This window comes from Cyanistes caeruleus, chromosome 10 (genome assembly GCF_971803275.1).
Source record: "Cyanistes caeruleus chromosome 10, bCyaCae1.hap1.1, whole genome shotgun sequence".
Taxonomy (NCBI): Eukaryota; Metazoa; Chordata; class Aves; order Passeriformes; family Paridae; genus Cyanistes; species Cyanistes caeruleus.
In genome coordinates this window covers 3062530-3085978 of record NC_141710.1, presented here as the reverse complement: position 1 = coordinate 3085978, position 23449 = coordinate 3062530, and the positions used below count along the sequence as shown (strand labels likewise).

Sequence of the window (23449 nt, the reverse complement as noted above, 5' to 3'; positions counted from 1 at the left end):
CTCTGCATGTTTCAAAGTATCAATGCTATTACATAGCCCAAAATTACCTGACAGCTCAGAAAGCAAAAGCACTGGATACCCCAATCCAGGTCTGCTCCCTAAGTGTTCACATGTGCGAAGCAATACGTGATCCACAAAAACAGATGGCTCTTGTATCCAATGCATGGAATCAACTTGAATTATGAAAACTTTGAAAGGTCCTCAGTTTAAATGTACACGGCTCTCTGAAATGTCCAGCAAAGTTTAATGCAACAATTAAAACCAGATAGATTGTCAGGATTCATAGAGCAGGGGTAGAGTTAATTCAGTATGAAAGAAATGAATGACTGGGAAGAAGACAGAAGAGCAGAAGGAGCAGGAAAAGAGCAAGAATGACTGGAGGGATGAAATGCTAATGTGGGGGGGTAGGGAGAGCGAAGGGGGGGAAGAAAGAAGTGAAATTAAAGAGAACAAAAAATATGAAGGGGGTATGAGATAGGAAAGAGAAAGAGAGAATCAATCATAACACTTTATTGTGCAATCTGTCAGGTTTTACTTTAGGAGAACTAAGCCTGGAGCACAAAGGTTGTTGCTCACATATTGAAAGTATGTGGGAGGGATTTGGGTTTTTTCATGGTTATATATACATACATACATACATATACATACACACATATACACACACATATATATACACACACACGTGTGTGTGTCTGTGTGTGTGTCCATGTAATTATACACACAAAATGACCCAGGAATTTCAGTCTTGCTGGGGATCTCCCACTGTTCCCCACACTATCAGTGTTCCCAGCCTGTCCAGCAGCAGTAATGCCCTTCTCCATGCCATGCTGTGAGCCAGGGCTTTCTGTTTCAGTTTGCTCTTTGTTTCTGCTTTGCCCTCTGAGAGATGGAAATGGGGGTTCTGGCTGCCCTGTCCTGCAGCCCCTAACTCCAGGGCTGTCCACTGAGGCATCACAGTTGTTTGCAATTGCTGTTTCCTCCTGTTGATACTCATGGCAACATTGTCATTTTGTACTGACTGATGCAAAATATATCAAACGTTTTATTGTTGAATTAGTTATTAATTGAATTAATGTCATTGGTTTTGTCTTGTTTGTTCCTGTGCATGCAAGCTGCTAGTAAAATAGGATAATTTTCATGCTTTTTAGGGCTAAAAGAGTTATTGAGTGATACTGAAATTATCTATTTGATATTCACCCCATGGTATGAGGAAGGTCAGACTCCTTTAGTTTTCTCCCACACCCTGGAGAGTTTCCTCTTCTCCTTAGGTATCCTCAGGTCCTCCCATGATTGTGTTTATCTCTCATCTCTCCAGGGAGGGCCCCTTTTTGAGGAGTTCCAGGATTTTGTAGTTCAGTGATGGATACTTTATTTCCTGGTGCTGTTGGAAGTGGCATCTCAACATTTTGTTAGCGACCTGTACGCTTCATTCCCATGCCCTGTCACAGCTGGCACTGTTCAACTTTTCCAGGGTACAAAGTGTTCTAGCTCAAGCATGGACCCCAGGTTCATTAACAGCACGTGGTTAATCTGTAATTTTTCTAAACCAAAAAAAGGCCTCTGGCCATTGCTGGACCAATTCTGGATGTCTTTGCTGCTGCTTTGTATAAAAATCTGAGCTCAATTTTGCCATTCTCCCTTATCATCCACCTTTTCATTTCCCATTCTAATGACCCAGTATGAAGACAAGAAACAGAAACATGGATGTTTAGCACTTATCAATGTCTTATCTTCTTACTGCTTTTGGAAAAGGGAATGGAAGAAGAAAAACCTGACATAGGGCTATAAACAAAACAGGAGGAAGTGAGTTCACTGTCCATGGGAAAGCACAGCTCTCCTGTGAAGGAGATTTTTGTTTCACTCGAGGGGAAATGCACCACTGGTCTGGTACTGAGCAGTTCTTTTCAGCAGGCTGCAATGCTGGAAAGAACTTGTCAGGAAACCCCAGGTATGTGTACCTTGGGAGTGTTTCTGAAGAACACAAGGCCTCGAGAGTCTGAGGCAGAATCAGAACTACACTGGAGAACTGGGGATGAAACAGTTAAAACCTCCTTAAGAATTCTACAAGTTTAGTGATCTTCGTAAGAACAGCAAAAAACCCAGATTATTTAATGTCTGAAGTTTGATGAGGCACAAATATAACTGAGAACCCTCATTTTATTCCCTTCCTCCAGAAGATGGCAAAAGTTAGCTGGACTTAACAAAGGCAGAGGGAGGCAAATGTTTCAGGGCTGTGTGCCACAGTTTCAGGTCACCAGAGGTTTAATGCTGCAGCTGGAGGCATTGATCCTGGCCTAAGTGGGTTTTTGGAGTCAGGCACTGCAGCTCCAGCCCTGCAGAGATGCAGCTCAGGGCAGAAACAGAGGCTGCAGCTCCCCAGAGCCAGGCAGGTCCCAGCTGTGGCTGCACCTTTCCCCTCTTCAGGGGGTGGGAATTGTCAGTGACATCTCCATGGAGATCACAGCCAGAAATGCAGCTGTGAGAAGTTTAAATTTTATACACCAAGCATGGAGATGTGAATTGCAGTATTGGTGCTCATGGTATGGCAGAGCTTCTGCTGAAGAAAAATCCCTTGAGATTTGCTCCTTGAGTACCAAAGAGATTGGTTCCCACTAATACAGCAGGTATTTTGACTAGGACACTGTGGAGAACTTGCATTTACACAGGAACCTTGACTGAAAAAAAGGAAAAAATTCATAACAAGTGTATAGAAAGGAATATCAGATTAAATACAGATTTGGCAGCTAGGATTTTTTTTTCTTTCCATCTCAGCAAGGTACTCTAGAAAAAGGAAAGAAATATTACTAACAAAAACAAAAAAGACAAAAAATAAACTATTTTTTTTTCTTCCTGCAGTTAATTTTGTTATTTATCTTCTCTGGCAGTTTATAATTTCAGTATTAGGAAAATATGAGCGTATTTGGGTAAAGTAATATGCTGAAGTCAGGAGGCTTCCTGCCAGCAGCAAAGGAGAACTGAGGACTGCTTGTTTAAAGGATGCTCCTGAGGTGGTTCAGCTTAACCTGATGCTTATCCCACGGTGAAGTTCTGATTTGATTCCAAGCAAATTTGTCCTCGCACCTTTTTGACCTGAGGGTTTAGAGAGCTGCTGTAGCTGCTGGATCGATGCTCAGAGGGGATTGGTACCCAGGGCCTTGGAAGGGAAGGGAGCAGCGGCCAGTTTGGAGGATGTTTGACAAAAGCCAGCACACCAAGCAGCTGGGCTAACAATTCCTCTCTTAAATTCCCTCCAAGAGGAGGCAGGCTGTGTCCCTAATTCACAGAAAGCTCCAACTCTCCTCTTGGAAGGTCAGGGCAGGACCAGAGGTGGGAGAAGGACACGGAGCTCCCACCTTTACGTGGAGCTTTGGGTTTGGACAAGATGCTCCCATTTGAGCACACATTTTCTCCTTTCTGCTAGACAGACCAGCCATATTGCTTGACCCACAGTAAAGTAGTGCTTGTGTCTCCTGTTATGAGAAAATCTTCTTGTCACAGGTCACTTTTACAAGGTCACATCCTTATTCTTCAAGCTGACTGGGAAATTTTAACAAAGTGATTCCCTGGCCCTCCACTCCTGAGAAAATGCAAAAATACCAGAACAAAACCTGGATTTTTATTTTTTTTTTTTTCATTTTGAAGTCTCTTAATCTGTTAAAATATTCAGCTTCCCATCCAGAAGCAGGAAAAAATCATGTTATCTCAACATTTTTGGCCGAGCCGAGTTTTCTGGGTAAATCCAAACGCGCAGGAGGAATATTGCCAGCTGGCTGTTTTTAGCAGCATGAGAAACAACACCAAGCAGGAGGCAGGACCCTGTATCAGCAGTGCTCCTCATCAGGAGCAGGCTGTGATGGGGCAGGAGAGCCCCACAGTGCTGGGCTGTGCTCTCCATCCCTGCCCCAGAGATTCTTTCCCCGAGGAAAGCATCCAGAGGAAGCAGGCACACAATAGCTCCAGCGGTAGGAAGCTTTCCAGCCTCACCCCTGCTTCCTCCCTCAGCAGGGGCATTACCTGCCCACTCCTCTCTGCTGGGACACCTTCCTGGAGTGCCCTGCTCCGGCAGCTCAGGCTGGGATAGAGCGAGCCGTGAGTGAAATCCCACAGAAACGGGACCGTTTCTGCAAGCTCTGAAGAAGCTGCTGCAGTGTTAGTGGCTCTGCTGCTGCCAGATGAAAGGAGGGGAGCATTCAGATCTAATAAATCAACAGATGTTAAAGTAATTTCTCCCTTCTCTCTTACACTGCACATCAACAGGAACGTGCTAAAGTGCTTTTTTATATCGTTTAGCATCTGACATTTCAGCACATCTTGTATGTGTGCATTAGGAGAACGGAATGTTACTATATTTGTACTCGCAGATTTGGAATGAGAATAAAATCTGTAGAGATGCAATGTGCACATGGAATGTTTTCCAGAGGGGTTCAGGCTGAGGAAACCCAGCACAGTGAACCTTGAGCTGTCTTGAAACTTCAGGCTGTTTTGAAATGGATCTGAAAACTGTAGAAACTCGTAGCTGCTTCTCCAAACCCTATTTAATTGTGGGATCACAGACACCATTGTAAAATACTGAAACGATGTGTTTGATTTTTGCAGTTATTCTGAAAATACCTTGTTCCTTCCTCTTGCCTCCTCAGCTGTGGGTGATGTCCCTCTGGCTGGTGGCTTCAGAAGGGATATTTTTAGGGAAACCAGGTTTTCCTGCTGAGACCTGGCAGGGCCCTGGGACATCCCTGGCTTGCCACTGCACATCAGCACGATCTCTCCCCATGTTTTCAGCAGTTTGCTGTTAGATCCCTCCTTGCCCATGCAGTGAGGTCCCTGGAGTCACCACAAGCCTTTGGATGGTATAGGTGTGTGTCCCTCATGTGTCATGAGCCCATCCTGGTGTGTCCCCATCCCATCCCGGTGTGTCCCATCCCATCCCGGTGTGTCCCCATCCCATCCCGGTGTGTCCCCAGCCCATCCCGGTGTGTCCCCAGCCCATCCCGGTGTCCCCAGCCCATCCCGGTGTGTCCCCATCCCATCCCGGTGTATTCCCAGCCCATCCCGGTGTGTCCCAGCCCATCCCGGTGTGTCCCAGCCCATCCCGGTGTGTCCCCAGCCCATCCCGGTGTCCCCAGCCCATCCCGGTGTGTCCCCAGCCCATCCCAGTGTGTCCCCAGCCCATCCCGGTGTGTTCCCAGCCCATCCCGGTGTGTCCCCATCCCATCCCGGTGTGTTCCCATCCCATCCCGGTGTGTCCCCAGCCCATCCCGGTGTGTCCCCAGCCCATCCCGGTGTGTTCCCATCCCATCCCGGTGTGTCCCCAGCCCATCCCGGTGTGTCCCCAGCCCATCCCGGTGTGTCCCCATCCCATCCTGGTGTGTCTCAGCCCATCCCGGTGTGTCCCCAGCCCATCCCGGTGTGTTCTCAGCCCATCCCGGTGTGTCCCCAGCCCATCCCGGTGTGTTCTCAGCCCATCCCGGTGTGTCCCCATCCCATCCCGGTGTGTCCCCAGCCCATCCCGGTGTGTTCTCAGCCCATCCCGGTGTCCCCAGCCCATCCCGGTGTGTCCCCAGCCCATCCCGGTGTGTCCCCAGCCCATCCCGGTGTGTCCCCAGCCCATCCCGGTGTGTTCTCAGCCCATCCCGGTGTGTCCCCAGCCCATCCCGGTGTGTCCCCATCCCATCCCGCTGTCCCCAGCCCATCCCGGTGTGTCCCCAGCCCATCCCGGTGTCCCCAGCCCATCCCGGCCGCTGCCGCCAGGTGTCGCCGTGGGGCGCGGCGGGACCCTGAGGGCGGCGCCGGCGCTGGGCCGGGGGAGGGCGGCAGGGCCGGAGCCCGAGGGGCTCGGAGGAGCCCGGAGCGGCCCCGTGGAAGCCCCTCGGAGCCCGGAGCAGCCCCTCGGAGCCCCTCGGAGCCCGGAGCAGCCCCGAGGGTCCCGGAGGAGCCCGTGGAAGCCCCTCGGAGCCCCGCCGGGCCCGGCCCGGGCTGCCCCCTCAGGCGGCCCGATGCCCCTCGGCCGCCCCTCAGGCGGGCGGAGCGGAGCGCTGGCTCTGCCCTCACGGAAATCAGGAGCGGCGCGCTCAGGGCCCGGCAGATCGGGCTTTGGGAGCTGTCGGTGTGCAGGAGCCCTGGCTCGGCTGGAGGGATGAGCGACAAAAACACTGCGAAGCAGCGCCCGCTGAGCCGGGCTGAGGCTCAGCAATGGACAGGTGTGCTGCCAGTGTCACTGCAGGTGTGCAGTCACTGTGTGTAACCTGTGTACAACCATTGTCATTGTCACCTGTGCGCACCCACTGTCACCTGTGCACACCCATTGTCATTGTCACCTGTGCGCACCCACTGTCACCTGTGCACACCCCTGTCACTGTCACCTGTGCACACCCATTGTCACCTGTGCACACCCATTGTCATTGTCACCTGTGTGCACCCACTGTCACCTGTGCACACCCACTGTCACCTGTGCACACCCATTGTCACTGTCACCTGTACACACCCATTGTCACCTGTGCACACCCCTGTCACTGTCACCTGTACACACCCATTGTCACCTGTGCACACCCCTGTCACTGTCACCTGTACACACCCATTGTCATTGTCACCTGTGTGCACCCACTGTCACTGTCACCTGTGCACACCCATTGTCACCTGTGCACACCCACTGTCACCTGTGTACACCCACTGTCACCATTACCTGCTCACACCCACTGCCAGGGCTGCAGCTCATGTCCCCAGGGTGCTGTTCCCAGCTGAACTTTCAGCTCCGTCTGTTGTTGAGGAGAAATCAGGTGTCAGAGTTGAGCCCTGGAGAATTCCTGCCCTGAGTGTGTCATTCCCACAGCCGAGGTCCGTGGGGCTGCTGGCACGTTCTCCACGGGGACTTAAAAAGGATCATTTACAAATACCCAACTGAATGTTTACTACCCTTGCCCGAGATGGAATCAGGCCAGCTAATAAATCCACCAGCTAATAAATCGTTTTTCGAGGAGTCTCGGCTCAATTGAAATCCTGTGGGAATAAGTTCCATAGGTTAATTACGTGCTGAGTAGAAAAGGATTTTATAATTTAAAATATTGCCTTTCAAATTGCATTGAAGTCATGTTGTTCTTGTATTATTAAAAGAGGGGAACCAGTCAGCCCCCAGCTGACAGCAGGACTTAAACAATACGTGTTAGTGTATGAACAGGACTTGGGTTACTGCCTGCTCTTGTTAACGTCCAGACTTCCTCTAGACTCACTTAAAATTTTGCTGTGAAAAGGTATTTCTTTTCTTCACATCTGAGTTTTCTACCCTTTCCAATTCCTTCCATATCCCCGTGTTCAAACACCAGGACAAGAAAGAGCCAAGCTCCTATCTCCTGTATTGAATGCTTCTACCAAGCCTTTGACTCACGTGTTCTCTCTCCTGGGAAATCCTGCTCTTTCAGCCATTTGAAATTTGAAATTTCCCAGGCCCTGTGTCATCAGCACAGGTGAAGGAGCTGACAGCTTCAGGGCTGGTGTTTTACTCTGGAGCAGGCAGGGCTGTAATCTCCCTCCCTCCCTCCCTCCCTCCCTCCCTCCCTCCCTCCCTCCCTCCCTCCCTCCCTCCCTCCCTCCCTCCCTCCCTCCCTCCCTCCCTCTCTCTTAACACTGCTCACGATATTTTGCTACGAGCTAAGGAGCAGTTGTTATAACAGCAATGTAATTACAGTGCTCACATACCTGAGGTTCCCACAAAGATTTTTTTGTTTCTCTGTCCTGTACCTCAAGCATCCAGGCACCCTGCTGCCTCCATTGACCACACTCATTCCCATGACAGCTCTCCAAAGCTGTCATATGGAGGTGGATTTTGTACCAGCACCATTAGCTGTGAGCAGCAATGTCTGGAAACAGCCGTGCCTTAGTGCTTTACTGAAATACAATTATCTCTTAAAATGCCCAGACTGGGCTGGCCTTTATTTTATCCCTGTAATTGAAATTTGGCTTCAAGTGTTTCTAACTACAGCCAGTAAACAGAGGCAAAACCCAATCCCTCAGCAGTAATTCATTCACCCATTGTCCAGCAATGTCTCCAGTGATTTATTTGATGACTGCTGCTTGGCCATGGAGGAGATGGGGTGAGCAGTGGGGTGACAGGAGCACTGATGAAAGGGCAGGTTCAACTAAAAAGCAGCTAAAGAATTTGGAGAGTGCATGGGAGATGAGTGTGTGAGGGAGATTGGAACATACATTTCTCAGAGGACTAGGAGGGGACGGCAAAATGTGTGGTTTTAAATAAACTAGCATCCAGATTTTATTATCCTTATTTAGGGTTATCCCAACAGGCCAGCTCTCAGACTTTATTGACATCTGCCCTTGCAATGCCTAGATTTTCTTCCTGCTTGGATTCTGTCCAAGGAAAGTAGGGAGCAGCTATCAGTGAGTTTCCAGTAGTGCTCTGAGTAGAGGGAATGGCCAGGACATATGAAAATACGATAGCATTACTCATTTTAAGAAGTGGCAAAATCTGGCCTGTAGATATCACCGCTATTTTCCCACTTTTCCAGAATATTGGTCATATGCCAACAGAAAAAGCTGCCAACTAAAACGATTTAAGAAAGGAAACACTGTTTGAAGCCTGGCAGTAAATGTTTTCCTTCTCCTGAAATATGTGCTGAACATGTATAAAGAAGGAAGACTCGGTGTCTAGTGAGGCTTAACATTTTGCAATCATATGGATGAATTTGTTAACATTTTCACACTTTGTTCTTTAATAGATGAACATCGTAACTAAGGGTTTTTAGTTAGAAACAGTACTTAAAACACTAAAAACGGGAGACAGTGTTGGATAAATCCATTTAAAAGGCAGTAGTATAGCATTAAAATGCCAACACCATGAATTCTTTGTCGGTTTGAAATTCCTTTGCTGTTCTGCCACTTTCTTTGTTTCTTTATGCTCTGTTTTCTTCCTTGTAACTGGAAAGATCAGATGACCACGAGGGATGAATGTGCAGCGGTGCTGCCTCCCAGCATGTGTAGCTGCAGCCTCTAAGCCCAGTGTTCCAGCAGCCAGGATCCACGTGGCTGATTGTTTTGCAGACATAGTGGTGGCGTATTTATGTATTTCTGAACTTGTTTTTCAGGCTCTGTGGCCGCCTGCGCATCGTGGAGCCCAGAAATAAAGCACTTGTCAGGCAGCAGCAGTGTGTCAGTGCAAAATGGAATTCGCAAGACTAAAGTTTACACGAGGCAACAACAAAATCTACTGTGCCATTCTGCGAGGCAACAAAGGTAATTTGTTATGCAACATAATGAGGATTTGTGTGTGATAGGCAGCAGTGGCTCTTGGTTACAGGGCATTGACATCAACAAGCACATGCAGAGTTCACGTATAAGAGAATTGATATACATAGAACAGAATTCACAAGATTGGTTGTTGTTACAGGGGTTTTTCCCATCTTAAAATCTGCAGAATAAACAAACACATTGAGACTGGTGCTGTAGTCGTTTATGTTATGGGCGGGATCTTCCTCATTTCCTTTTGGGCTGGTCTGTGTCTTAGACTTGACTGTCAGCCTGGGGCCCACGAGGGCAAGGTCACAAGTGTCATGCATTTCATGTGGCTCTGACACATTTGGCAAGCCTGCCACCCCACACAATGGCAGGGGAAGGGCGAGTGCAGGGGGAGAAGTTAGACACAGTCACAATGCTGTTTGTTGCTGCCCAGAGGGCCGTGATGTCTGATCCCACATGCTCCACCGCTGCTGTTGGCACAGGCACTCACACAGGGCATTTATCCCTGCTGGTGGGAGGCAGAGGTCCTGCACCTGTTCTGCAGATGAGCTGCAGTGTGCAGGCCGTGTACAGAGCTGGGAATGAAGCCCTGGCCTGGAGAGCAGCAGGGCTCATCTGCTTTGCCATATCACCTTTCAAAGGAAAGCTACCTGCTAGTGTGGTGGGGCCTCATGTTTGTGATGACTTAGACTACTGTCTGCCTCCAGAGCTGGAGCTAGACCCAAAGATCCTGTTTGCTGACATTCCAGTACTGTCTCACAACAGCTTGTGTAACTCACTGTTGGGTATGTGTTCTCCTGGCCCACGCTGAATGTTTCCCTTGTCATCCAGCTGAAAGAGAGAGACTGCAAGCAACCTCTTCCTGAGAGCTGCAGGGAGAGAGTGGGCTCGAGCTTCACTGATGAATTAATGCAGGAGAAATAAGGAATCAAGACTGTGACACACAGCCTGCAGAGGGCTGAGCTGGAGTTGTATTGGTAACCTTTGTCCTGGCAATCTGAGGGGTTGGTTCTGTTTCTTCAGTGTAGGTGTAACGCTGCACCTTGTTCATGATACTCTGTAATAGTCATTGTTCAGCAAACAGTGTAGTTCCACGAGTGTTGTGTTAATCTGGAGGAAATGCTTGCTTTTTGTCTCAAAAGCCTGGCTGGCCAGACAGGGGAAGCTGCTCCTGCAGAAAAGCCAAAGACCCCCATTGCCTGGTGTGCTGTGCCTTAAGCATCATTGCCAGTGGCAGGATGTTGGAGTTCTCCTGATTGTGCCAGTGACTCAAAAAGTCACTGATCTGTTTAATCCTGCTCAAACAGGAGCCCAGCTACAGCAGCACCACAAATAAGGGCAAGCCACTGAGTTAACCACTGTCTTGGTCAAGTTACTTTATCTCTCAGTGGCTTGGGGTGTACAGGAAAATCATCACTATGAACTTGCCCTCTGGTGCTCGTGGACTTAACCAAACACACTGAAACAGCTAAAGAAAAGCAGTGAAACCAGCACTGCTTTAGTGGTTTATGGTATAATGTTGGACATGACACTCAGGTCAAGGTATTTAAACTAGGATGAGATTGAGAAAAATGTTGCTTTTGGTGCTGGAGAGGTACCTGTACTGTGCAGGTGCCTGCCATTCAGCAGTGGCCTCCTCACATCAAGAGGCAGATGGGTTTGTCTGGCCCCGTTTTCTTACGCATTTTTTTTTCACAGCCTCTTGAACAATAGGGATCTAGTCTTCACTGTAATATTTTAGGAGCCACTGTGACAGAAATACTTCATGATGATACTGGTTATTTTAATTTAAGACATGTTAATTTAATTACCAACCAAAGTAATTCAATTAAGTCTAACCAAATTAATATTGCATCATAAGAAGTACTAAGATTCCAGACTGTGATGATAAGAAGCAAACAAACCAACCCTTTCTTACAGAAGATGCTATCTTGCATTTGCATAGATATTGTGTACATAATTAAAGCCATCATTAATGTGTAATGCTCTTATTGCAGCCCTTGCCATTTTGTAGCAGTTGGTAGATCTTATAATGAATGAGTATAAAAATATCCCAGGGACTCTGGAAAGCTTTGCAGTGACTTTTCAGACAATGATCCTCTTAAAGTAGAACTCCACAAGCATCCTCGCTTTTTTCCAGGGAAACACCTCGTTAGCATCCATCAGGATGAATGCCATCCTGCCTCAAGAAAACGCTGATGCAGGCTGGGTGAAGGCTGGCAGGTAAGAGCCAGGCAGGAGCTGTGTGCAGCGAGGGCAGAGAGAACAGAGCCAGGGCTGCTCGGCTGGGCTGCTGCTCCTGGGGGGCTGAGTGACCACTGCAGCCAGCCCCAGGGAGTGACCACTGCAGCCAGCCCCAGGGAGTGACCACTGCAGCCAGCCCCAGTGAGTGACCACTGCAGCCAGCCCCAGGGAGTGACCACTGCAGCCAGCCCCAGGGAGTGACCACTGCAGCCAGCCCCAGTGAGTGACCACTGCAGCCAGCCCCAGGGAGTGACCACTGCAGCCAGCCCCAGTGAGTGACCACTGCAGCCAGCCCTGGGTCCTGGGGAGCTGAGTGACCACTCCAGCCAGCCCTGGTGAGTGGGGAGCTGAGTGACCACTCCAGCCAGCCCTGGGTCCTGGGGGGCTGAGTGACCACTCCAGCCAGCCCTGGGTCCTGGGGGGCTGAGTGACCACTCCAGCCAGCCCTGGGTCCTGGGGGGCTGAGTGACCACTCCAGCCAGCCCTGGGTCCTGGGGGGCTGAGTGACCACTCCAGCCAGCCCTGGGTCCTGGGGGGCTGAGTGACCACTCCAGCCAGCCCTGGGTCCTGGGGGGCTGAGTGACCACTCCAGCCAGCCCCGGTGAGCGGCTCGCGGGGGGTTTGCGCTTGGCTGAGCTGTGGAATTGTGCAGCCGCAGCGATGCTGTGGCAGACGTGCCTCGGGCTTGTCCTTCTGCCTGAGTGCAGCTCCTTGCAAACATGCTGCTGCCTCCTGCTCCTCAGCGCTGCTCTCGGGACCATTTCAAGGTCAAGGCTGTCAGGAGCGCTCTGAGCGCAGCGCTGCCCCTCGGATGGCGCAGAGTGATTATTTCCGAGATGCTGGTGCAGTACCTGGAGCACTGAGAGGTTGTTTTCCCCACAGCTTGCTCCTCCTGCCTGCCAGCTGCACAGTTCATGTGACTTCAGTGCATCTGTCAGCCGTGCTGCCTGTCCCCCAGCATCAGGCACAGCAAAGTGAAGGAACAGCTCCGTAATGTTTAGCTGAATAAAGCATCACACGCACAACTTGCACTGTTGCCAGCAGCAGATCACCAGAATGAGAATGAGAACAACTGTTCAAAAACCGAGTCAAGCGGGATTTTCACATGTAAGCCTTTGGCTGAGATCTGGCCTGGCAGCAAATGGATGTGTGGAGTCGAGTGTTTCAGGCCTCCACTTGTGTTTTCAAGGTGCTGTGTTAGGGTCAAGCTCATCTAGATTGGGGTGGTGGAATTTGCTCTTTAGAAGGAAGCCTGCTGCCTGATTTCTCCCTTTCTGGATGTTTTGGGTTTTTTTGCAAATGTCTGTATTGCTTGAAAGTCAGTGTTGTGCCAAACTGCACCTATAGAAAAGCCTTTTCAAAAGTCAGGAATTTTGACCATCACAGGATTTGGTTGTAACCATTAAGAGAAGTGAAAATTAATAGATGTTCCTTTATTCTGCTTGCAGCAGATGCTGCAACAGGTGACTGTCAGAGACAGGATAGGTGTGGCTGTCAGGGGCTGACAGCTGACCAACCAACTTTAGTTGACCAAATGGGTAGTTTTCATACTGTAATCTAAGGCCAGGTTCAAAGCAGGTGTCTTTGAGGTATTTGCCAAGTGCTAGGGCTTGGTAAGTGCTGTGAGTAAGATGAAACTTTGAATCAACCGCTTTGAAAGTCATTACAGGTTGAGTATCTAATGAAAAATGAAAGAACTAAATTAGTGGGAACAGGAGAGTTCCCAGCAGAGCAACAAACATTCCCTGAGAGCAGCAGGCAGCCCCTCACAGCTGCTTGTGTCTCCTCTCCTCCCCAGACTGTGGCTTGGCTTAGCTTTCACTCTGCTTGTTGTCAGTACAGGCTGATTTCAATATGGTCAGAGTGAAAACAGTTACAATCTCAGGATCTGCCCCCAGGAGAGCTTCAGCTGTGTTCTTAGAAGTGGTCATGCTAACAGGTCTCTCCTGGCAGTCAGTTACCTCCTAGCCCAGCCTGTCTTATTTTCGCCTAATGGGTGCATGAAAAAAATTAGAATTTAGATGCAGCTGTAACCTAACACTATCAGGCAGGAATTAACTGATAATTAATAATAATAATTTTTAAAAATCATTATTTGAAAGTTATTTTCATGATTTTAAATGCTATTTTAATATTTAAATTGATAATGTTGCCAATATCATCTCTTTAATAACTAAATTCAAGACGGGGATACTGCTTTCTCCTCTAAAGAATGCTATAACAATATGTAAAATATGTTTAATACTGTTAGTTCATTAAATTGGGCAAGCATAGACAAGCAGAAAATGCAGAACAGCACAAAGCCAATTCTTGTGGACTTCACAGGACCATCAGGACATTCTCACTGCTTATCAGAAAATATGTAAATAGCTCCTGGCTCCCTTGCTTGCTCAGATATCTTTTCCAAAAGCCTTCTTCCAGGAAACTCACCCTTCTCAAGGTGTGTGGTGAGAAATGATAGTAAAAAGAAAAAGCAAGAAGGATAAAAGGCAGCACTAGATAAAGACAAGAATACAAAGGGATCCCGGGAAGCAGCGAGGGAGGGGTGTGGGTTGTCAGGATCTGAAGAATGCTGAATACACTGATAAGGTGAGATGAAACCTTGGCCAGGAGTCTGTAAATTAGGCTGGGCAGACAAGCTGTCTGCAGGCTGAAAAATCCAACTGTGGCAGTGGACATACAAAACAAGATTCCTTCATGGCAAGGGCAAGAAATTGAGCAAGTGGGATTTGTCTCTGCAGTACCTCAGCACCTATTTTTACCCCTTCAGTTGCTTAGGTGCCACAGTTGTGTTCAGTGCATGGGGAACAGCCTTACTTGGACAGCATCCCATGTCCAGGGATGGCTGGTGGAGGGTGGAAAAAGTGAAGTATTAGCTGTGCTCTGTGGGAGAAAATTGGAAATTTGGATTCAGGAACTATCTCAGGAACACTCAGTGAAGAATTAGAGCCAGCAGTGCCTTGCTGCTCATTGTTCTCTGAAATTTGACACATTAACTCCCTTGACATAGATGGCCATACCATACCAGAATGTCCAAAAGAAGTAGAGTCCTTTCAAAGCAGGGTTTAACCCACACATGCCATGAAAGTTACCGATAAAGTGCTGGAAAAAGTCAGTTGTGGAGAACTGTGCCTCCAAACCTGCCAGTTCTGATGCAGATAAAAGCACCAGCAGTCACCAAGAGTTACCAGTGCAAAACACTTGCTAAGGTCCTGGTTGTTTTTCCTTGCTCCTTCTCAGCTGCTTGGATTTTCATCACATCTGCCATTGGGTGATTCAGGTGTTAGGATAGGTATCTGGATAGATGCCTCAGTTTAGACTGGGCATTCAACTACTACTTCTAGATACAGAGAGAAGGAAGAAGTTCTTCTGTTTAGGAAAAAAATCAACCTAACATATCATTTTTCCTAGAGGAAGGCAGTTGTTAAGGAGTCACAAGTACATTGGGAAAAGAAGCCAACCACTGTTTAGCCTGGAGGATTTCCCCCATCCCACATGTCCAGTGGGAAAGAAGCTGGCATGGTGTGAAGGCAGGGGCGATGCAGAGAGCACCAGGAGTGAAGGGGCTGTCTTGCTGGCTCTGGGTTTGTGCCAGGTAAAGCTGTGACTGAACTCTGACTTTGCAGTTTCTGTGACTCCAGGTGGAAGCTGTGTGCACAGGCTGCCCCAGGACTCCTCTGCAGGCGAGGGTGATGTTGCAATATGCTGATGTAACCGTGGCTTGTCCGAGGGGAGGGGAACCAGCACCCTGCAAGAAATGGCAAGGAACTGCTGCTACCTGGGCTTTGTTCTGTGCCACTGGGGAGGGACAGCTCTGCTCATTCTGCAGGACAGGGCAGGGAAGAGATCTGGTACTGAGGATCCCCAAAGCATACCCATGTGCACGGAGAGGAGCTTGGAAAAGGGAATTCCAGGTGGAAAGCGCTTCAGGTTCCTTTGTTCTGTGGCACTGGCTTTTCTGCCCTGCTCAGAACCTCAGTTGTGGCTAGCACAGCTGTAGGAGAGGGTCTGGAGTTGCTATTGTTTACTATTGCCCATACCATGCATTAGAAGAATGTCAGGCTTCAAAAAGAAAATGTTGCCATGCTTTTAGCATACATTTCAAATTTGCAGGTTTGAAAATTCTTATTAAACCTTTTGTGCAAGTAGTAAAATTTACAAGAGATCATTAACTCAAGTTCCTCTGCTGATGAACACCATTCTTGCAGTTTATGGCAGGCAATAAAACAGGAATACGAGGTTCAGCTTGCCCCGTTGGATGTTTCCAGGCCACCTACTCGGGCATTCTTTGGGTTCAGACTTTTCTTAGAGACTGTGCTTGCCTTTGGCTCAGCAGTTGAGGCCACTCTTTCTGTGGTGTCTGCTCACTGTCCTCCTTTTAGCTTTCTAGTTGCCTCATGTCTGCTGGCAGATGCCCTGGCCTTCTCACCAAATCCAAGCTGCAGCCCTCGGGAGCAGAGCTTTGTGCTTCACCACCTGACACGTTGCCAGATGTGGTGAATGGATTTGCACATCTGTCAGCACTACACCTGAATTTACAGCTTTTGATTTAGCAGAACACCATCTCCCAGGCAGTGGCCTGATCCTCAGGGAAGGCTGGCACAAGGCGGTGCTGAAGAGGAGACTGAAGGCTCTGAGGCTTTTGTGGCTGGAGGTCAGGCAGACACCTGTGGGAACTGCTTTCTGCTGTGCATCAGCCTGGGCAGAGCATGCCCCGGTGCTGCAGGGTGTGCCCGTGGGATGCCCCGTGTCACCCGGAGGGGCCGGCAGGGCTGCCCACAGCACTTTCTGTGGTAGGTGTGATGTCTGGGAGGAAGGATGGCCCGGGGCTGGCTGAAGGCCATGCTGGGAGCTGCCTGGGAGGAGGAGGAGGAGGAGGAGAGGGATGGCAAGGACACGGTGCCCTCAGATGGCTGGGGCAGACCCGGGCCCTGTGTGCCCTCCTCACCTGCTGCTTTCCAGGCAGCTCCTCCGAGGGAACAGAGGCTGGCATGAAACAAAGCAGCAGAGTTTATTGCAGTAATCACCTTTCCTCAGAGAAGGAGATAAAGGAACAGCTGGGTAACATTTGGCGTGACTCAGTATAAGTGCAAAGCCACGGCTGGAAAGATTACACCTGTGAAGCGAGGGGCTGGCTGCTCCTCTGCCTGGGCCGAAGGTACAGGGTGGCTCTGGGGCACTGCCAGGCCGGCTGTGCCCGTGGTGCCGGCGGTGCACAGCGGAGCCCCGGGAAGTGCCAATGCCCGGGGACAAGAGGAGCAGTCCCGGGAGGGGAGCGGGGTGTGTGAGCCCCAGGGCAGCCCGAGCACCCCGCGGCTGTCCCTGAGCCCCGCTCGGGGCCGGCCCGGGGGACAGGAGGAGGCAGAGGCGGCGGGCGGCCCGGGGCGGGGCGGGCCGGGCCGGCCGGTGCCGGGGACGCGCTGCGGTGCGAGGCTGCGGGAGGCACGGCCGGGTAGGAGCGCGGATCGCGTTATGGCTTTGCTTCTTTGCTGAGCTCCCCCGAGCCCTTCCCGGGAGCGAGAGCCTGGCCGAGCTCTCCCGGTTCTGTCCCGGCCCGGGATGTCCCCGCTGAGCTCTCCCGGTTCTGTCCGGCCCGGGATGTCCCCGCCGAGCTGTGTCCGGCCCGGGATGTCCCCGCTGAGCTCTCCCGGTTCTGTCCCGGCCCGGGATGTCCCCGCTGAGCTGTGTCCGGCCCGGGATGTCCCCGCTGAGCTCTCCCGGTTCTGTCCCGGCCCGGGATGTCCCCGCTGAGCTCTGCCCGGCCCGGGATGTCCCCGCTGAGCTCTGCCCGGCCCGGGATGTCCCCGCTGAGCTCTCCCGGTTCTGTCCCGGCCCGGGATGTCCCCGCTGAGCTCTGCCCGGCCCGGGATGTCCCCGCTGAGCTCTGCCCGGCCCGGGATGTCCCCGCCGAGCTGTGTCCAGGCCGAGGGTCCGGCAGCCCTGGAGCTCTGCCCTGGGCTGCGGGGTGAGGACGAGCCCCTCCCGCTCCTGCTGCGCTCCTCGCCGGCTCCTGGTGCGGGGATTCGGGCGTGTTCCCTTCCTCTCGCTGCTGGAGCTTTCCGTGCTGAGAAAACCTCCCCAGTCCCACTGCAGTGGCAGCTTCCCAGTCCTGCGAGAATCCCCTCCCTAGGGTGCTTCTGGGGTCTCTTTCCCTTCTCGGGGGGAGGAGATGAGAAGAGGGGTAAGGATTGGATAAGATCAGATGCTACTGCATCGAAAAGAAACCGGGGGGGGGGAAAAGAAAGCAGAAGAAAGAAAAGAAAATAAAAGCAAACACACCAAGGAGATGTGACTACAGTGGCTAATTTACCAGAAAGCAAAGGAAACAGGGCCTCCAGTTGGGAAACTTTGAAACCTCAGCGAGGTCTGGCAGCTGCTGGGGCTGGGGAAGTGTGGCTGGCAGCGGCTGACGCCTCCTGCCCGCCAGCATGTGTCAGATCGTTTAGGGTGTTAATGGCAAGAATTCACCAATTAAACAACATTTCGTTTATTTTTTTTTCCCCTGAAATGTTTTCCACGTGTGCTGTCTAAAGAGTAACCTCCAATTTTTGTAATGATGTAAAGCACTGATGTTGTCTGTCCTCCTCAGCAAGGTGCTTTCCTTAGCTGTGATTCATCACCCTGTTTTTCTGTTCCAATGAAGCTGCTCACTTAGAGCACTGAGACCATCAGCGGCTCATCCTGCGAGCTGGGCTCAGCATTATCAGCGAGTCCGTCCTTCGGAGCAGGTTCTTGGTAGACCGGAGGTGTTTTCAGTTTCGGGCGATTGTGCTTTCCTGGCAATTTAACACGAGGGAGGTCAGAGATCTGCTAAAGCTCGAGCAGACTGGGAGGGGTCGGATAAGAGCAGAGCCTTGATTGCCTGTGTGCTCTTGGGCTGCTTCCCAGAGGCTTCACATCCCTTCAGAGAGCTCAGCTGCCGGGGCACCGAGTCTTGCTATGAGGATTGTCCATTGCCCTCGGATCAGAGTCTGTATTAAAGGCTTGCATTCAGTGTTCCAGTGAGAGTTTTTGTACATTAAACATGAGGATCAGTGAGTTAATCTTTGCCATTGTCAGAGCATTCCCTGGGAGCTCAGTCCCCTTTGGCCAGATGCTGGAGCTGAGATGTTTGAGGAGGGGAAGGAGTCCCTTGCAATTCCCAAGCATGGAAGGAAGGAGCCTGGCAGTGGTGTCCTGATCACTCCACTTCTAGGAGTGGCAGCTTCAGGAGTGCCCAGAAATGGTGAGGAACAGACACAATCACCAAATATATTATTTTGCAGAAAAATTCAAAGTGAAGCACATTACTTTCGTCAATCTTTGCGGTAGACTTTTTAAAATCGTGAATGCCTTTTGATTGACAGCTTTGACTCAGCTGCAGCCTGGCTTCCCTGGCCAGGCTGCATCTCCCCAGAGGTGTCATCACAGTGAGTGATCACTGAGTGATCTCACACCTCGTGGGAGGTGTGCTCCGGCAACTGAACCGCAGCTCCGGTGAGGCACCACTTCAAAAACAAGTTTTTGTTGAAAACAAAAACATAGTAGGTCTTGGTGTTTTTAGAAATTAAATACTAGACAGAGTGAGGGCCTTTAATGGAAAGCTTTTTTTTGTTTTTGTTTTTCTCCCTAGGAGAAAGACACCATTTTCAATAGAAAAACATGATGAAGGGAGTTTTTTGACTAGCCCATGGCAGCAGTTCCTAAGATCCAGTATTAATGGTGGGATGAGGAATGAATGCAGTCACTCTTGTCCATTTATTGCCTTGACAGCATCCATGAGTGAAACGCTTCCACGTTGTCCTGGTGGCACAGTGTCTTCCCTAAGAGTAGGTGGATGTGTAAATCTTTCTGCTTTGCCCCAAAAGTCTGCATGGTGCAGGTGGATATTGCAGTCCTTTCATAGCTTGGGGGATTTGGTGCTGTTTGCATACCAGTTCCTAGGCTAACAGAGCAGTGAGCAGCCAGGTTTATTTCTCACACTTTCAAGGCCCGTATCAGAGTTTTTTGGCTGTGGAAGTTCTGTAGGGATGCTGTGTGCTGCTCCAAGTGCTGTTTCCAAGGAAAAATGCCATGAGCAGGCTCTGAACTTGATAACCATGGGTATCCTGTTCTAAATTGTGGATTCTATTTCTTCCTTGTGTTGTGTTTCTCTAACTTGGCAATGAATTTTAGCCAAATATTTCTGGCTCGTCCTTCAGGAATCACATTGAAGTCTGTCAAACAGTGTGGCTGGGAACCTTCCTCTGCCACATCTGGGTATGAGCAGTGCTGGAAACAGGATCCCGGCAGAAACAAACCCTGTCTCTGAAGCATTGTGGTTTTTCTGATGAGATCAGTTTGCCACCTGCATCTTTCTGGGGTGTGACTTTATTTTAGAGATTTTGTGAGCGTATAAACAACCTTCTGACCTTCCTCCCTTCCTTCTTTTGCTTTATTCTCCATTTCCTTCTCTTCTTCTCCATCCTCTCACGGTGCTGTGTCCTTGCAGACATTCCTTATTGCTGGTTTGAGGTGAACATTGTTCCACAGCTACCTCAGACCGGGAGGGAAGAGCCTTCACATGAGACAAAGAGACCTCAGGGTTTAACAGCACCCCCTGAGCAGCACAATCAGCCAGGCTTTGGCAGTGCCCTGCTTCTCATCTCTGACTCCTGGGCATCTGTGGTGGCTCAGCAGAGCCAGAGTGCACTTCACTGAAGAGCTGGGAGCAGCGAGGCTGCAATTCCCCCTGGAGTCTGCGATCCAGGAGCTCACAGGGAGCTGTTAGATTTCTGGACTGGTAGATTTCTTATTACTTTTCATGGAAGTTGCTCAGATATAAGGAATTAATGTCAAAGGCCGAAATATTTGTATTGAAATACTTTGTATTTATTCTCAACAGTCAAAACATCATTGGCACTGAAACTTCTGTGGGAAGGTTGTGAACTATTAATTATTTTCAGTCTACTTGGCATAACATGAAGGATTATTAACATAACCAGTCTTGCAGGTGATGATAAATTCAACAAGCATTATTTCTACTTTTTTTAAGAGGTTGGTTTTCATTATTATTAATCTTTCACATAGATGCCTTATTCCAGCTGACACAAATTCCTTTTAGAGCTGACCTAAACCTTGTAATTTGCCAGGAAGCTAAAATATTTATTTAAAATCATTTTCCCCCTTAATATAGCAACCAGGGTTTTCCTTTTATCTTATAGAAAGCAAAACATGGTGACATTATCTCAGTTCTGTAGTTACCTGATGTTAAATTCTGTGTTTTACCAATCCATCTTAAGAGCTACAAGATGTCTGTTGAATCTTTGTCTTCTCCAGTGAAGCACTTTACTGATAGGCCAGGAGGAAAACAGTTTTTAGTTGCTCCTATACATTTCCCTTCAATACTGAGTGTAGCACCCTGAACCACAGAGGTCAGACTGAGAATGGCTGTAAGGCTGCTGAAGGCCACGTGCTCATTTTGGACCAGCTTGTACTTCTGATCTACCTGCAACCTGCTGTGTCAGGTTACTCACAGCTCTGACATGGCAACACACAGGAAAACATTGAATTGTGAGCCACCCAGGTTCTGTGGCTCTGGTTACATCTGTTCTGGAGAATATGAGTTGCTTTCTTGCTGGAACACAGCATCCAGGCTGAAATGAGCACCTTGCTCATTTTACTGCCTCCATTGCATGTGTTTGGGTCATTTCCTTTGCTGCAGAGTGCAAAACCACATTGACTGCAACAGTGTCCTGTGGACTCAGTGGCCTTTGGAAATGGAGGAATGAAACTGAAATTCATTAAAAAGTAACAGAACAGTGCAAATACCTGTTATATTGACTGAAATTGATGTGTGAGGAAAGTTACCCTTCTAATAGTCTAAACAGAGAGAACCTGGGAGTGTTTGTAGGACGTGCTCCTCCAGTGTTATTTTCATTAACAGCAAGTATATTTATCTTTCCCCCCAGTGAGTCAGTGTTGAGGCTGTACTTGTAGTTAAATGACATTAATCTGTTTTTGGTTGTTACCCACTTGGTCTGGCACATCAGATGAGTGTCACTTCCTATGGCTGGGAGCACTCAGGCTGTTTCACACTGAGAGCGCTGCTCTTCTGGGGGATGCACACCTTTCAGCACCCCACCCTGACAGCCCCTGCTGAACTTCCCCCAGTCTAAACAAAGCTTTGGTGCTACTATTTGTGTTAGTTGTTTTTGTATGAGGCACAATTTTATTTAGTTTCTCTGCAATCTGCTCTTTCTTCTGATACAGATGATTTTGTGGTGCTTGATGTCATCCAATCACAGCATCACAGGATAGTCTGGGATGGAAGGAATCTATAGAAACTTTGAGATCGTCTAGTTCCAACCCCCCAGCTATGGGCAGGGACAGCTTCCACTAGACCAGGTTGAAAATAAAATAAAATAAAATAAAATAAATAAAATCTGTCATGGAAAATACTGCTCATCCTAAGCTGAACTTAAGCACAGCCCTAGTGCTCAGAGCAGAGTCCAGTGCATACCCTACAAGCACCTGTGTCATTTCCACCTGCCCCTGAATTTTGGCTTCAATTAGACAGACAGAAATGTGTAGCAATGTAAATAATTGCTTCTATCCCTCTTTTCTACATGCCTCCACAATTATAATGCTGCAGACAAGTAAATATCAAAAAGAAATGTCTGTTTCTTGACTTTCAAATCAAGTAACATTTCAATGGCAAAGAAATGTCTATCCTGACATTCATCTTTTGTGATGTGGTCCAGTGAGCAATAGTGTAAACTGTATTTAAACATAGCAATTACAGAGAACAAAGGGATGGCTGAGGGAAGCTGGACTTGTCCATGCACATTACAGGGCTCTTTCAGAAGGCAGCAGTGTCCTCTCCACTTTGGTTCCTAAAATACAGATTCAGATGAGTTTCCTTTGCCCTAAAACTCGGCTCTCAGTGATGGCAGCTTCCTCAGAAGGGCTCAAACCATCCTTGACACTGTAGGGAATTTTCTTAGGAATGACCTAGTGGCTTCCTAAATTCCCCTCTCAGTTGTTTTACTTGCATTCTTCTTTTCAGATTTTTCAGCTGCTTGTTTTACTTTGTTTTTGGTGGCTGAGATGGGAACACGGAAATCCCATTTTTTATGTTCCCCAGCTGCACAGCCAGTGTGTTACAGTTCCACCTGTGCTGGCAGGGATTTCCTGGTTTAGAAGATGAATTAGAGTTGAGCAATTCTGAGTTCCTCTGAAAGAAACAATTTTCTTTTCCTGTGTGGAGGGGAGATTGCAGTCATCTGAGGCTGTAAACTTGTTTAGACCCACCAAAGTAGCAATTGGTACCAGTTAGAGATTCTGGCTGGTTTCAATTCTATTCTGTGACATCAGTGTAAATCTCAGCAGCTGCTGTTGCTCTCTTTACCTCTTTTAGAGGTGGTTGTTCTTGCAGGAAGAGTTTTTTGTCCAACCAGAGGTTTTCCTCTTGCTCTCTTCTCTCAGTTAAAAGGCTCTGTCTGTATTTTACTATATCTCCAACAATGATGGCCCTGGTTGACTTCCAAACCTTAATCCCACAAGCAGAAGTGGTTTCTAACATTCCAGTTTGGATGGCCCTAAGGATCCATGTGCTAACAGCTTTCACTTGTTCCCTTCATTTTTTTTCTCTTTTTTTCCCCCCCTTTTTTCTTTCCTGCTGCTGAGGTGGTCAAATGGCCAGAACTTCTGCCTCAGCCACTCAGCTTATCCTGGTCTAATTCCAAAGACAGAGGGTGAGGAAATGGCCTTTTGCCTCAGGAATTTTGCTTTTGCAGTTTTTCTGTCACATACCACATTAAATTCCTTGTTTCTTACCTTGCTGTGAAGTGTGTTTGAACATCACCTGTTAAGCAGGACTAGAGTCTGGCTTCATACTCACTTGGCTTCTGTGGTGGAGGCAAGATGGGAAATTCCCAGCTGGAAATTCCCAGATTTCCAGAGTGGCAGATGATAGGTGTTGCATCTCTGAGTGCAGCACACGCTT

General features: G+C 48.9%; 1 protein-coding gene and 1 long non-coding RNA gene across 3 annotated transcripts in view; both read left to right on the top strand.

Annotated features, from left to right (window-relative positions):
* The first annotated feature begins 9703 nt into the window (after positions 1 to 9703).
* On the top strand, positions 9704 to 15658 carry LOC111943594 (uncharacterized). Its single transcript, XR_002870969.2, has 3 exons — positions 9704 to 10025; positions 11381 to 11463; positions 12367 to 15658. It is a non-coding gene; the product is annotated as an uncharacterized LOC111943594 (long non-coding RNA).
* Positions 15659 to 16866: 1208 nt separating this feature from the next.
* Positions 16867 to 23449, top strand: part of PIK3CB (phosphatidylinositol-4,5-bisphosphate 3-kinase catalytic subunit beta) — an 88235-nt gene continuing 81652 nt past the window's right edge. Inside the window, exon 1 of one of the 2 annotated variants that reach the window (XM_086844802.1) lies at positions 16867 to 16936. The gene's annotated coding sequence lies outside the window, so the exon portion shown is untranslated. The remainder of the gene's footprint in view (positions 16937 to 23449) is intronic. The other variant, XM_086844799.1, reaches the window with a different exon arrangement.